Source organism: Paramormyrops kingsleyae, chromosome 17, assembly GCF_048594095.1.
Source record: "Paramormyrops kingsleyae isolate MSU_618 chromosome 17, PKINGS_0.4, whole genome shotgun sequence".
Classification (NCBI taxonomy): Eukaryota; Metazoa; Chordata; class Actinopteri; order Osteoglossiformes; family Mormyridae; genus Paramormyrops; species Paramormyrops kingsleyae.
The window spans coordinates 5,002,714-5,019,657 of NC_132813.1; positions in this window are offsets into that span (position 1 = coordinate 5,002,714).

Here is a 16,944-nt window from a genome sequence, read left to right on the forward strand (position 1 = left end):
CGCAGACACCAAACCACATGGGGGGAGGATTCGGCACTCCAGAAGAGAAGGGAAAAGGAACACTCGGAGATCAGACATGAACTCAACGATTCCTCACAGCAAGAAAACCAGTCAGACAAGTTAAATAATTCCAAATGTCAACAGACGACGAGCTGCAGCCGTCAGTATTGGGGTGGATTGGCTGGATGATGGGGTGCGGCCATGATGCAGGAGCGGACTCTCTCCTGACCCCTGGGGGCCGTTCCAGGGACACAAAGCTCAGGGCCGCCTTCGCCTTGGATGCAGGTCCATCACAGGCACACGCTTACTCACACCAATCAAAGTCATGGTGGGTGGAATCCCACACAAACTCCACTCGCTCCGTGCCAGAGCACTGCACAAAGACACACAGCCCCACCCTGCCTCCCACCGTGATGCCGTCCTCTCCCCAGCTCCACGTAAACGCGCTTTTAATAACCTGTTGCGTAATAATGGAACTGCTGCCAAATGCAGAAACAGTTCCGCGAATAATGGGCCCATTTTATACCCTGTCCAGCTACAAAAATAAAAACACCAAGCTTTAAATTCGGAGCTTATGTCACCAGTGAGAATGTGCTATAACTAGAGAGCAATTTAATCACATACATTCAACCAACGGGAAACCAGAGCGGGTGGCAGCACGTGTTTTGACAACCAATCAGAGGGCAGGGCACATCTCACAATTAAAAGCCAGGGTTTGCTACAAGGCCTAAACATTTTCATTAAAAAAGGGCAAAGCTCAAAATACCAACCCCATAATGAACAATCCTGATATGAAACAGGACATAATCATGGTAAAAGGCGGCTCTTTTGCTTATATAGTAATTTCTAATCACAAAGGGACAGTGTTTCTCTTAGTCCTTGGGGAACCTCAGACAATCCACATTTTTGCTCCCTTCGAGCTCTCTTGTAATAAGTATGCAGTGTTTCTGATTGGCTGGGAGCTGGGAAGGAGGAGTAATGTAGACAGGCAGGGGGGTCCCTGGGGATTGGGTTGAGAAACAGTGCTATAGATACTGTACCCTTCCTACATATTCCAAGTCTTATCCATACCGTGTGGGTTTAACTCTCCATGTATCCTACCCTGGTCAGTGTCATCGGGAGGCTGTCCCCGGCGGCACAGGACGTACCCTGGACAGGATGCCAGCCTGCCACAGGGCACACAAACACACAGTCAGCCTCTACAGCCAATTCACGGAAGCAAATTAGCCTCATGCCATGTCTACAGACTGTGGGCGGTGAGTCTCGAACCTTCAACTCAGGCGTGGCGAAACGACAGCAATAGCCACTGAGCCAGCCTGTCCAACGACCTATCAGATTCATAATTGTTTTTTCTTCTGCATGCAAAACTCCGTCTGAACCTTAATACACCCTAAATATAAAAGGTGATATTTTTAGCTTGCTCCATATGTAATTCAGAGCTTTAATTTTGATTTTAATCAAGGACCCGGCCGTCTATTGGCTTGCCTGCAGTCCTTTGACTTTCAAATTAACTCCCCCAATATAAGAAAAGGTACATCCTGATTTCCTATTAACTTTAGCTAATGAATCGGATGTGCGAAGAACAGAAACATTGCATTTCCTCGGGACGCCGCAGTGCTCGCCACGGCTCGTGTAAGCCTTCCAAAATGTTAACAGGGTTTATAGGGATGGTGGCCATGTCATTTGGCACTTCACGGAAGGATGCCCGCATGGTGACAATGCCCGCATGGCGACCTCCGAAATGCGTAAAAACGGGAGTCGGGCTCCAAGCATAAACCCACCTGATTTAAGACGAGCAAAGGTAATGCTTCTTGGGTTTTATGTGTCAAATCCATGTAGCACAAAGTACGGTGATGCATGAGCAAAAGGGTGTAAAGGAACAATGCAGAGGAATGGATATTTTACTGTTTTGGGAAATTACGCTTACCCTGTGTCAATTACAGCCCTGATCTACCTCTGTTCTCCGCGCATCAGTAAGTATGAGCTAATGAGATTACCTTATACATTTAGACATTTAATTAAAGTTATATGGGTTTTCTCGCCAGCTTCTCCCCGGTATCTCACTCCACCAAGCCTTTCCGGAATGTTCCTGTCAGTTTTTAAACAGTGTGGCTGGATCGTTAGATGGTGTCCATGTTATCTGTGGCCGCATGTTCTTCATGCCCCCTCTTGGGGCAGCAGAGAGCCTCAGGGGTTTATTAAGGTAGGCACAAGGTCGCCTTCCCACACATCAGCAGAGGGAGATTACAGATGACTGTTCTCCCACATGAAGGTCTGTGGCTTCTGCACGTGGGCTGGGAGATGGGGTTTGGTGACCAAGTTGACCTCTGGAATTTGCATGAAGTCATCCTTTGACTTTCAGTCAATATGGCCCAATCAAGATAATCATCCAGAAGTGGCATGATCTGTTAGCAACAAATATCCAGGGTCAAATTAGATGGCAGGGTTGGGATCCTATCCTACCAGCTGCCAGTGCAGTGTGTTATACAAGCCTGACATAAACAAAGGGCACCAGGTCCACAGGTTGGCAGAGATGGATAGTTCAGGTCCAGAAATTAAAAATCCAGACCAAGATTATCTTTCAACCAAGCAGTTGAGTACTCTGTGACTGCGAGTCTTTATACTCAACTGGTCTATTGAAAGAAAATTGTGGTCTGAATTTTTACTTTCTGGATCTGAACTATTCACCTCTGCAAACTTGTGGAACCCCAAAGCTTCTGTAGCAAAGGCTCCCAATAAAATATAAACAGCTTGTAGTCTCAGCAGTGTCTGACATCCCAACACTTCCTTAGCGATCTGGCATCAGATAGCATTTATCAGGCTAAGGTCTTGAAGAGGGTCCTCCTTGTCAGAAAAGAAAGAAGAGAATAAATGGCTTCCTGTTGTGTGCTCCCCCCTCCCCCCATTAAAAGTGCTCAGATGGCACGCAGCTCTGGTGATACATTAAGCTTCGGAAGACAGATGGGAAATCTTAAACAGGAGGTGAGCATCTACTAAATTCATTACGGCCCTGGTCCACGCTCTGCCTGCTCTCGCTGTATACAGGTCTGCTTTTTTTTCTTCCCGACTCGTCATGTTTTTCAATTCCCCTGCTTGAATTTCTTTTGTTCTTTCCCCGTTATTTTTCTGTCCCTCCCTCCCCGGTTTCATCCCATCTCCCAGCACATTGAAGGCGCATGTGACTGACTTTTATACGGGCCTTTGGTGGCCTGCTTGCCATTAAGGACCCATGGAGCGTGGTGTGTCAGTTAACTGCCCATAACCTGCTGCTCAACTAACGCTATGAGCTTTGAGTGGGTCCCTTTCATTGAAGATCAGGGCTCGGGTCGGGGGGGGGGAAGTCACGTTGGGCAAAGTGGTTTGCAGTTAGAATTTAATTATGTGGGATGTACATGCCACTGCTGATTAATCAATGAATGGGCTGCCAATGATCTCTGAGCACATGGACAGAAGATGACGCTCACCCCATTAATTATATGCAATTTCTCATCAGAGGACAGTTTGAGGCCTGGAGGCATCAGTGGGGAACACTTAGGCCTTAAGATTATGTAAAAAATGGACATTTGTAGCTTTCAGGGCAGTAATTTCATTTATTTGTTTATATGTTTGTTTGTTCATTCGTCTGTTCATTTTTGACTAGATGGCTAAATTAAACTTGTGTGTAGCACATAACACAGTTCATCCATCCATCCATCCATCTTATCCTAGTCAGGGTCGTGATGGGGCCTGGAGGTGTTATTGAATAATGCAATAAATGAATTAAAGTCTCTGTTAACCTCAGGTGGAGCACCTTCTGGAGACAAATCGCAATGGTCCTGGCGTTGAATTGTCAGGTGATGCAGTAAAAACCCCAACATATCCAAGGCCAAGAGGAGTGAACGCACCCCTGCCTTATAGCTGACTTGGTACGTCCAACAATCAAATGGTCCCATTCCCACAGTACTATAGTACACTACTCACCTCAATCCTTGAAGGGCCGGCTGAGTTTCATTAAATGTTAGCAAAACTCTGAGAGCCATAAACAGAAACCTTGCTGTGCTGTGCACTCCGGTAAGGGGTGATACTCATTTGCTTCATGCAATCTAATAATTACAGTTTTATGTACCTTTAGATCTTTGCCAATTAAACGGGAGGTGACTCTGCTCCCTTTGAGTGCGGGGAGCAGGTGAGTGAGCGATCAGATGAGCTGCTACGACTCCTGTATCATGTCTGCCTCCTTCTTGGACGGCGTTCTTCGCACATGCACAGTGGCTGGATGTTAATTTGCAGGCAGGAGCCCCCATCACTTTCTGGATGAGGCAACCGATCTCAGCAAGGGGCTCCGCCATCAGCTTAATTAATCCTGATCCCCCCCCCAGCCCCGTGCGTCCAGGCTGTATACCTTGAACTGGCCTCAAACAGCGGCGGCCAGATTGAATTTTGAATCCTGAATCAAATCGTAGACTTAATTTGCTCGTGTCCATGGTGACCGGTGAGGTCAAAGTGAGGAGGCGGGGGTTGGGGGAAGGGGGGGGGGGGATCACACCAGGACTCCTTCACACCGAGAAGGAGCAGAAATGATCACATTGCTGACCCATTACATCCGATTACCGAGAAGAGGATGCCACTATTCCGAGGAAATGAAGTATTAAACGCATTAAAATTAATTTAATGCGGCCAAACCCAATGCATGCTAAATTCGATATTTCAATTTAAGTTTTGGCTGGCCATCAAACCAAGCATGGCAAGGATTTTTTTTTTTTTCCGCACAAGTGCATAGATGGGAGCAAAGATGAAGATGGAGAAGATGGAGAAGTCTTAAATGTCAAAAAATGAGAGCAGTGAGCCGGGTATTGATTCCCTTTTTGGGCCAAGGGTACCACGTGCGTCGAGTAATACTGAAGATTAAAGCATATGAGAGTTCTTTTCAGCGGTCCACTGCTATTGATTCACCAAATACTAATTAGTGGGAAAGTCTTGATTCATGATATCATATAAACAGATCTTTAGGAATGGATTAGCACAGGATACTGAAGTTAGGCAGCTGCATGTGAAACATATAAATCTGCAACCTATCCATCTTCCATTCATGTATCCAGTACAGGGCAGTGGTGATCTACGAATAAATATTAATATAAATACTGTGCATCAAGAAAAAGATTCACACCCGCAGTTGCTGTCCCCATCGGTCGGACTTTTGAAGCTTTGACAGTTCCACATAGGTGGGCGTGGCCAGTGCTGAGCTGGTCTGAATGACAGATCAATGACAGGTATGACGCTGCGATCACCCTGCAATCTGAGCCCTTATAGTAGATAGCTAGAGCATCTGTTGTAGCTGGCTGGAGCACCTACTCAGCAGCTGGTACTCAGGAGGTTTGTGTATGAGTCTTCTATAACCCTATTTCTGGTCGTTTCGTTTTAAAAAAAAAAATAAAATCCGCTTATCTTGGTTAAAAAGAGATGATGCTTCCTTCTGAAATGGTTCTGCTCTGGCTCTGTATCGCGTCAAACTTTCATTTCGGCGTGAGGATTTTTGTTGCTTTAGACGCCACAATCATGAGACGCGAGCTGCATTTTCAGATCTGAATAATGCCCATCGCCATATTATTTGTTTTCCTGAGCCTCCGGTAGAACATAAGAATTCCGTATCCGGGGGCTTCGGGAGGAATGATTCACGGCAACAAGAGAAGCGATTCTCTGCGACAAGGGGGCTGATTCACGGCAACAAGGGGGCTGATTTGCGTCTGAAGGCACGGCTGCTGAGGGCAGGTTGAGGCGGTGGTGTCTCGCTTTAGAACTCCGAACGATGAATGCAGGGGTAACGAGTCAGTAGTATGCTACTCGAAAAACAAAATGCTGTACATCTCATGCAAAGCTGAGGCACAATCCTCTTGAAATCAAATTGCCAAAGAGACATCTGTCTCAGGTTATCTGAATCTCTGCATCCTGTATCACTTTCAGTAACAAAATTGCTGATATATATACTTTTTTTAAATAAAAAAATAAGCTCTTATGATACCTTCTCGATAGCATCAGGAGCCATTAGCCAGAGCTAATCTGTGTCTGATGGAAAAGTCGGCTTTTAAGGTCCGCTGCGGGGTGCCAGAGTTGATTTTTTTTTTGTTTCCTGGGGACAGGAACAGATCTTCCAACCTACCCAACAGAACATGTAAAAGACTTAGCTGAACAGGTTATCCCTCTGAGACCGACTACTTTCAAGGTGGGGTACTGGGGAGGTCTTTGGGGAGGTCTTTGGGAATGGTCATGAGTTCAGGTCCGAAGGTTGGAGTCCAGGTGGTGAACAATGGAAGGAATCTTCCGTGTGTAACATTTTACAACTTAACCTCCTCAAATGATAGTTCAAGGTGGATTATAGCACATTATTATAACGAAGACACTGATTTTCAATTTAAATGTAAATCAGGCCCCCTTTTTTTCGATTATTACAACGCCATGGAACTTCCGGGGAAATGTAATGGGCCACAAACTTTGAGAGATTCCCTCAAAATTAAGAAGTGTCTCCAAAAGGCTGCAAAGGGAGAGAACGTAACACATTCAGCCACCGCGTTTCAGAACGGGGGAGACAATTAAATTCAGGCATAATGAGGCAGCGTGATGCGTTTCCTCTTTCAGTTAAATAAAGCTTTGGAAATACCTAATTACAGTATCCATTTATGTGCACAGGCATTTAAAATATGTTGATGAATATATTGATATCTGACATTTTCATTTCCTACTGAAGCTTTTAAGAGGCTGTTCAAAGGTAAAACGGCCATAAAGGGACACAGACCTGCAGCTATAATGTAGCCCTATTTTTAAAACTACTATCTGCCGCTTAAATATTGAAATATTTTTATTGTTTTCACTCATCTGAACCTTAGGAAAGCCTCGGTAATCTTTCTGGTGCGATGCATGGTAGTTATTTAAAGACAGTTATTTTTTTTCTTTTTCTTATTTCTGCTGCTGTACATCCACCCACAGTACTGAGGATTCGGTTAACAGTCTTAAGACTGGCCAGAGCTTAGTGTTGTCAGTCATCCGGCAGAGTTGAAAACGTGGTGCTTACGGTTTGGCCTCTGCTCCCTCTGAAAACGGCACCGGTGAAATACAGGAAGTTCGAAGTGCAGGGAGGGCATGGATGGGGAGCACTGGTGTTTCCAGGGTGGCATCGGCGGAGGGGGGCGATGGCGGTCAAACTGCATGGTATTTTTCTCTGGCTTTTTTAGCATCTCTGGTTGATTAGTTTTGTGGGGGCGCAGGCACTGATGCTGATAACTGGACCGGTGGCATACAAAGAAAGCTTATCTGGCCGGGATGCGTCGGCCGGTGACTGTACCACCCACATTCGCCGTGGCGGGGGAGAGAGCCCGGTGACGCTGCGTCGATATGCCGCCACGCAGCCGCGGATCACAGGGGAAATGCGCTCGCGCTCCCGCGACACGAGGGAGGACGGCAGCCAGGCCTCGTCAGGGCGCGCGCTGACAGGCTGAGGGGGGAAAAAATAAACTTTCGGCAGGCATCTGGGAGGAGAATAAAATAAAAAGCAGAATGAAATGCCAGTGGAGTCTCACGTCCGCGCAGATTTCCAGACGCTGTGTTTACGCTTAGGTGAGAGGCGGCGCCATAGAGAGCGAGGCCCCTATCTGCGAGGAGCATCGCCATGGCGACACAATAGCGGGATGAAACGCGCTTGATCTGTGGCTGCTGTCTCGTCTCTGTTAGCCCCCCCTCCCGGCAACAGAGTACAAGAAAGTCAGAACATCAAGCGGCACGGCAGCGTCCGAAATGCCATCGGGGCAAGAGACTCTTTTTCTGTCTTTTTTTTAACCACACGCAAAGGCTGACCAGATACAGCTTGAAAGAGCATGAAAAGGCAGATGATGTGTATGCAGGAGGGATAGGGGGTTTGGGGGGGGGGTCATTAGGGCACTTATTTTTGTTTCCTTCATTCTGTTTGGAAAGTGTTATGCTTTTCCTAATATTGCATGGAAAATATTATATATATCCTATATTTTGGGAGGAAAGAAATGCAGGACCGCTCCATCCGTCAGGACAGGGATCCCGAACCCTTTGGCCCGTGGTAAATCCCGCGGCATCCGGAGATGTTTTAATGACCTGTCTGGTCCCCTGCAGCCGCTGGCGATCTGATTATTAGCAGCGGGCAGAACGGCGAGGCTAATTGAAGTGTCACTCATTGCGGGGGGAGTCGTGCTCCTTTCGTTCGCCGCCGGGAGAGAAAATCGCCGCCGTGAGCTAGGAGGCGGCCAGGCTCGCGCTTCTCAAGTTGCCGAGATGGTTGCAGATTATGTTCAGCAGATGCTCAATTATGAAAACGAAAAGAGCGTAATAGGAACTCCCAGATAAGGACAATGATGGAGAGCGAGGATGAGAGGGGGAGAGTAAAGAAATTGTATTTAGAAGATTATAAAGGTCTGAGAAATAAGCAAAAAAAAACAGCACATTATGCAATTTGTACAGAATCTGCAGATATAAGAAACTGATCTCTTCAATGGCCAATGGAATGTTTCCATTGCTTTTCTTGCTGTGTAGATGTTTTTCAGTGAGGAATGCTTTCTTTTTTCTTTAATCAAATAAAGCCTGCGTTTCGTTAACAATAACAATGACCTGTTTATGGACGGAGCCATCAGACAAATAAACAGCCGAAGGTCACGCAGACAGGGGTGAAAGACAGAAATCTCAGCAATCAAAAGCAAATTTAACACGGCACATTTTCAAATATTCTTTGGAGGAAAATACACAAAAAATAACGCTGTCAAATTTCTGGTGGATTATACTGAAATAGTCTTTGTTTATTTTTGCTTTTTTTTTGATCTCAGATTCACTCACAGAGAGCTCCTCTTCAGTGGTGCTTTAAAGCTAGCTAATAAAATCAGTCCTATATTCTTACAGCCATCTGACACCAGCGAAAGTGGCATCTGTGAGTGTAATCACGCTGTTCTTGCTGTTTATTGCATTTCCAGGGTCAGCAGTCTGCGGCGACTTAGGCCCTCGTAACCTGCCATTTGCCCAGTCTGCCCAGTCTGCCCAGCCTTGGACAGGTACTGATGAGCTCTTCCATCTGAGGGCAGCCTCTCGCCGCTGACCATTAATCAGACGCATCCCGGAGCGGCCCTGCGCCCCATCACGCTCCCACAGACTGACCCAGATGAACACCCATTAACCCGACGAGCCCCCTAATCCCTATGGATTACCAGGGCAGCCGCTACTAGTAACGTGCATCTTTGTGGGTGAGCGCCGCATACGTCAGGCCACGCCCACAACAAGAGATACCAGTCAGGATTGATTTCAAAGTATCTGTCAGAGCTGTAGTTTTAGTCATGTTCATTGTACCAAATATCTTCCTGGAAGGGGACATTTTTATTTCACTTTAAGATGAGGTAAGATAACGCAAGAGAAAAGTTGATCCTGGGTAAAACCCGTGTGCATGTAGCAGCAAGAATGCACACAAACAAACATATAGGGTAAAACAAGACAAAGTGAAAATACAGTACTTATAGTGTATATGAATAAACATTTTTTATAATATATAAAAAATATATAATATATAAACTTTTTAAAATAAACAGTTTTTAAGTACACAGTACAAATGAACAAACAGAATGTACAAAAAATAGTTTTAATAAGCTCATTAACTAAAGCACAATAAAAAAAATTCTTAGAGATTCGGAGTAATGTGTAACTGGTGATGCACGGAAATGTGAAATACAACTAAAATCATCATTCATTCATCAATTTGGGGTTACCGTGAAATAAATAATATCCTGGATATTGGCTCTTTGCAACAAGGAATAGCACAGTAGCCATTTTTATATAAAAAAAAACGCATTTTAATTCAGCTGGACAACTTCGGGGGAATTATGCAGACGGCCCCTAACAGGATTGCTCACACCTGACTCAGGAGGGAGTATTGTCCTTCATACAAGAAATAGAGCTCACTCTTTGAAAATGAGATTAACATAAAAACCAACAAAAATGATAACCAGAGCTCCACACAACATAAGAAAGAAAGACTTAAGGCAGGAAGTGTTGTCTTTAAAGCAATATGCCATATACCTGTATTTTTAAAATAAGCAACTAGGTAGTGGAAAAGTAAGTTTTTGTATAACTGCTAATTTCTTTCTGCTCAGAGAAGTATGTTGCATTAAAAATAGCATAGACTTCCACGATTATAATGGTGAGGCTGTTAGCAGTCGTGGAGAGAAAACAGTGCAAAGGTCAGAATGACCTGGACAGGTGAATAGTGACCTTTAACTGGCCACCAAAGTGTTGTGGTCACTGAGGACAGTGTCCTGCTCAACCCATTAGGCACACAGACGGCCATATAGGGTGCATCTGTTGAGTAGGCGCCGACCTAGCAAGCCAATTTCACTTCATCTCAGACAGGGGGCGCTCTAGGGGAACCTTGTCTAGGACAAAAATGGCCGGGCTCCTTATGGTTCGAGGGGTGATACACGACCCAATTTCTGAGCTGAAGGAGTCCAAATTGTTCAGGTTAAACTGGGATTTCTTTAGGAAATGCATATGTGAAGATTAAATCTGACCATCAAACCCTTCCAACATATGAAAGTCATCATCCCCCATTGGAAGCATGATGCTGTTAACCTCTGAGGCATTAGTCACAAAGAGTGTGTCATCTTTCCTCATCTTGAATATTTCATAGGTCCTTTGTGGTACAGTAATAGCCTGAATGCCCTGCTCTGTCCCGATTGACCTATGCAGATCTGTACGCTCCTCCCGATGCAGATCGGTTAGTCGAAAATTACATTCTGAATATTACTATTCGCTTAACTTTAAGCATTACACAGATTGTTGAAAACCGCATTGCGTCCGCGTAGAGAAACTGGCAAGTAGCGTTGCAACAGGGACACTGCAATAAGGCAGGTTCATTTCCATCCAATCATTTCCCAAGTGAGCCAAAGGCCTGTTTCGGGAAGTAGAAGGGCATGAGACAGGGTAATTCCTGAGCGAGGGACCCGTCCATTGTCAGGCACTCAGATGCAATAACACACCGAAAGTGAGTCAGAGGCCCCGGTTCTCCTGAATAACAGCACAAACCCCAATAGCTGGAGATATAAGTATGTACAAACAGGCACAGAGAGGCCCAAAGTCAAACCCAAAACCCAGTGAGTGTCAGGACACAATGTTACCCAGCAAGCAAATTAACATTATACAGATCAAAGGGGAAAAAAAGCAATTGCATCCATTGCAACTTAAATAAATTTACTGTTAAACAACCATCTCTGACTAATTCTGTTTTGAGGAGAATCGTTTTATGTGTTTCCATAGCCTGTGTCTTTATAGAAAATGCAAATACTGTATGCTAATGCACTACATTAGTTGCCAGACTAACATAAAGGGTGGCTTTGGCTGCTGTTTAAGAAATGGGGCCTTTTGAAACAGTGATTCCTTTATAATATAGGTGGTCTTAAAAAAAGAATGAAACGCAATCAATGGCCAGTTTATTAGGCACACCTGCTTGCTCTTGCAAACAGCCAATCACGGGGCTGCATTCAGCTCACAGACAGGGTCACAAGGTTCACGTACTGTTTCATTACAGTGACTTGGCACCAGGCCTGTTGCTTGTGACGTCTAAGAAACAGCCACCTGCCTGGGATTTTGACACAGTACAGGGTCTTAGAGTTTACAGAGGATAGTATGAGGGAAAAAAAAAACATCCACTCAATGTGAATTTCTGTGTCCAAAAATAGTTTGCTAATGAAAGTGTTTAGAGGAGAATGGCCTAACTTTCGGAAGCTAACAGGAAACGTGAAAGCAACAGTTCAGTAGAACAACAGTGTGCAGAATGGCTTCACTGAAAAGACAACTCATCTAACATCAAAGCAGTTCTGGAGGGGAAAGTGGGTCCTACCCTGTCCTAGCTATATGTACCTAATAAAGTGGCCATTGAGTGTATATTAATAAATTATTAGGTCATTTAAACATGGGATGGACAGAGACCTACTTGTACTGTTGCACATTTATTGCAAGTAAGGTTTAGCCTAAAGGCTATCAAGACATATTCACATTTTGCATTGCATTATATGCAGTAATCACCAGTAGACACCAGTGACAGTCATTAAATCCAGTGTAGAGCTCATTGTTTAAGCTCGTTAAGTACGATGCAGAAAGCAAAATGTAAATGAAACTCATTTAACCCCAGAAGTCAGAAAAGGAAATCAATAAAGACAATGTTTTTTTGTTTTTTTTGAGAAATAGCAAACTACTAATTTGTTGTTGAAAATGTGGTGGAAAATATTTTAAAATCCAGACAAAAATCATTGCATACTGTTACAATTGTTGTCTGACCTCACTGTCTAGATAAGTGTACAGTACTACACACGATTGACACCAGTGATAGGTTAATATTTTCACAAAACATACCACAAAGTGGATTTGTCAAATCCTCAGTACGCCAACGCCAAATTTAATTAATTAATGAGTTGCATTGTTGATAAATTGTGTCTTCACAGCACATCAAACATGTGATTCACCCAATCTAATTATCCCAGCTTTGAGTCAAGAAAAGTCAAACTTACCACAACAAATGATATGTCAAATATTATTATGAAGACTGGTGAAAAGTCAATTGTTATTCTACTGTCCACGTAAATACAACCCCCTTTACAAAAAAGTTGGGACGCTGTGTAGAACACAAATAAAAACAGCATACAATGATTTGCAAATAATATAAAACCATATTTAATTGAAAATGGAAAAAAATCACATGTTGATATATACAGATCTTGGAGCAACATTAGCTGCCATACATGCAACGTCTTTTTCAGAGAAGGCCTTGTGTATTTCAGCAAGACAGTGCCAAACCGCATTCTGTGCGTATTACAACAGCATGGCTCCGTAGTAGAAGAGTCCGGGTGCTATTCTGGCCTGCCTGCAGTCCAGACCTGTCACCCACTGAAAACATTTGGCACATCATGAAATGAAAAATATGACATAGGAGACCCTGAACTGTTGAGTAGTTGAAAAACTATATCAGGCAGGAATGGGACAACATTTCACTTTCAAAACTCCTCAGTTCCCAAACGTTTACAGAGTGCTGTTAAAAGAAGAGGTGATGCAACACGGTGGTAAACATGCCCGCTCCTAACTTTTTTGAAACATGTTGCTTGCATCAAATTCAAATTATGCATATATTTGTCATAAAAAAATAAAATTTCTCAGTTTCAACATTTGATATGTTGTCTTTGTTCTATTTTTAATTAAACATGGGTTCATGTGATTTGTAAATCATTGCTTTCTGCTTTTGCTTATATTTTACACAGAGTTCCAACTGTTTATGTTTGGTGTATATGCTGTTGTTGGATGTTTTCCTTTTACTGAGTAATTTATATTGTGCTTTCATCTTGGCTGTATATTTCAGCTGGCTGTTCTGTTCCACTCCATTAGATTAAATTTTGTTACACTGACGTAACTGGAATGTTTGAAAAAGACACATTTTTCATGAGTAGGTATCTGAAGGTGAACGGTGGGCGACTGGGGAGGGCTTACGGGCAGAGGCGAGGCGTTCATCTGTGGCTTACTGACTTCTCCACTTTGCATTTTCAATTGGGACCAGTGGCAAAATTGCCCTTAACGGAATATTAATGTATGCTAATCGTGCACTGAATCAGCATAATTCACGGTAGTTTTCTTTGATGTCAAACGGCACAAACATCAGCGTTTTTTTGGCTCTAATTTCATGTGCTTTCACAGAAAGGCCCAAAAATGTTAATGAATCATATTTATTTGTATATTTATTTTTAAACATCTATCCATCCATCCATCTATCCATCCATCCATCCATCCATGCCTGCCTGCCAGTGCATTTGCAGAGAGACATTATAATCGATCAGTTCCCTTTTCTCACTCCCGCATGTGATGTTTTGGTTTCATTCTGATATAGTATCTGATATAGTATTTGATATACTATCTGATATAGTATCTGACTGTACGCAGAGGGCCTGTACTAAAGCCTCATACATCATGTATCATGTGTTACTGCAAGTCAACCTTAAGTGTATTACATAGCGTCTTGGAAGCAAAGCCTAAAGGATGAGAAAAGGCAGAGCAGGAAACGTAGCCTGTGTTGTTGGTGCGGTTTGGTGTCCTTTGCAGATGCTGCTAATGTAACAGGAAACTAGTTCTCTCCCTCTCTCCCTCTGTCTCTTCTTCATGGTTCTGCCTAGTGTATTATGGAACCCTATCTATCTATCTATCTATCTATCTATCTATCTATCTATCTATCTATCTATCTATATCCATCCATCCATCCATCCATCCTCTATAGCTGCTTGTCCTGCATAGGTCACGGGGGTCAGGAGCCTGTCCCCAAAGCTACAGGGGAGGAATAACTTGGGATGGGGCGCCAACCAGATGCAGGGAACACAATAATAATAATAATAATAATAAGAATAAGAATAATGCTGCGTTATTATTAGTATAGACACATTTGAGCGATTATGGTCTGTAGGCTGAATCTTCCTGCCATACTTAGCATACCTGCTACGGAAGGGGCGACAGCTTCTGCTACCGTGTGTCAAATCCCCATGTTAAACAATCCAGACACAATGCAAAAAAGAGTCCTTTGCCGTTCCCATGCGGGCGGAGCCACCAGAATCCATGGCAGTGGAGTCTCATCCAAACTGGGGCTCTTTTCACTTTGAGAAAGGGCTGTTACAGCGACCTGAAAGCCAGGGGAATGTCCCTCCCAGGACCTTTACATTCAGACCCAGCTCTCTAAGTGGTTCCCACAAGTCTGACGCGTCACTCCGGGCTTCTGGACTTTTTCCTTTTGTGATTAAATGAGATGACAGTCCTGCAGTTTTACATAAGCCGCGGATGACTTGGCAACAAAAACATTTCCCGTATGAAGTGAGAGCTGGCGATCCGGACAGCTTCTAAGACTTTATGTTCACATCTCTTTTATCGGAAATTACATCTTTTGTGCCTCACACCCAGTGATTTTAAAATATTTTTTATTCATTTTAAACTTCAGCTCTCTGGTTTTACAAAAAAAAAAAAATTGAAATCCAGATGCTGCTCTGCCCCCATGGCTTTTGTGAGTGTGTGGAAGGCAGCTGGGGGGTGTACACTTATTCTGTGCGTTAGACTCCCCCCCGCAAAACACACTCCTCCACACACAGCGACACATACTGTATAGTGTGCTGTGCTGAGCTGCTTCTGGCCCGGCAATGTTCCCCAGATGGGCTGAGAGTGAAAGTCCGGGTGGAATAAACCGACTTGCCGCTTCATGTTACCTTCAACAGCATCATTGCTGCCTGTCATCTTCTGGGGAGGGGGGGGGGGGGACCTCAACAAGTGGGAATAGAACCTTGCCTCTTCTTTTCATGGTGGGGGGAGGGGGGTGGGGGGGCGTGTGTAATTACACCCAAATGAGACCAAATGATCCTGACACCTTGCAAGGGTTTTGAATTATGCCATCTGGTGATTAGGATTAAATCCTTTTGGGAATAATTATAATAATAATAATGATAATAAATAATAATAATAATCTGTCCATCCATTTTCTATACCTGCTTTTCTTATGCATGGTCACAGACACCAATCCCAGAAGCAATGGCTGCATCATGAAGCAAAACAAAGATAAACTCCTTTTAAACTGGGGTACCTTAAATCCCACAAGTTATCCAGCTAAGCAAGAAGTCCTGCCTCATGATGCAGGTCCCCTGCAATGCGGCCATTGCTTCTGGGTCACGTTCCAGACCCCTGTCACCCTGCATAGGGCAAGCAGCAATAGAATATTTATGCACCGATTATTATTATTGTTATTATTATTAATTATAATATTATTAAGAAGAAGAATTCATGTGTATATATGAAGTTTGCAGGTTCTTCTTGTGCAGGTTTCATTCAGGCAGTTCAGTTTCCTCCCACAGCCCAGAAATATGTAAATATGCACAGTATGTTAGCCCTGTGATTGACTCTCCAGAGCAGCTACTATTCAGCATCTAGCTTCATTGCCCATTTTTTCTATATTGATGCTTGATTTGTTGTGGGTAATTTTTAAGCATACGAGTTCGAAAGGTCACCTTGGAGCCCTCCTTAATTAATTAAATCAGTGGGCAAGGCCAGCATGTTACAGAGCACCTTGATATGAAGGCATGAGGAAAGGCTGCATAAATGAGATTTATGGGTAAATACTCCATGAGGCTGCCCCCGCGATGCTGTCGCCTCTGGAACAAGACTAACCCACAAAGACCTTCTGTCTAAATGTTGTCAATGTTCCCTGAGTTACAGACAAACACATATTTGAAGCGTTTTATGTTAACAGTAACATATGTGTCATAAAATAGGTATTGCACCGAACATAGTAATGGAATCTATTTAATGCTTTTTTTCAGCTAGGTACGTCAGTAAAAAATGAAGGGGTCTGCTTATTAATAACTTGCTATTCTGAAGACCTTAAAGCCTTTCTGCATGATTTTCGTTGTTTCAAAATTATCAATGAAACCCCACCAGTGCATTGCTTCTTGTTATTGAGATATCCGATATTGAAGATAAATAGTACTATTTTGCATGGCTGAGAATACATGTTCTCACCTTTGAGTCCCCTTGAAGTGTCATCAAGTGAGCAGTCATTTTATTAAGCAGTCCTGAAGTGGAATTTGTTTCAGAATCAGGCAAGGCAAACACACTGACAGTGCTGGAAAACACAGAGTCCTGTGTCCCCATCAGTTAAAGAACATCAGCTCTCAACCAAAATAAAATCTGTAAAGGCTATCTAGATTTACTTTATTAGTTTTTTCTTCTTCTTCTTTAATCCCACAGTTGAGCTGAAACACAAAACTAAAACTAGTATCCTCAACAAGAACAAAAAATAACATAAATTCCCATTAAATATTGATTCCTGCCAGATCGGACAGTCTACCGGAGGTTCCTGTCTTTGAAATCCACAGTAATATAATCATTGATGGTCAGAATCTACAT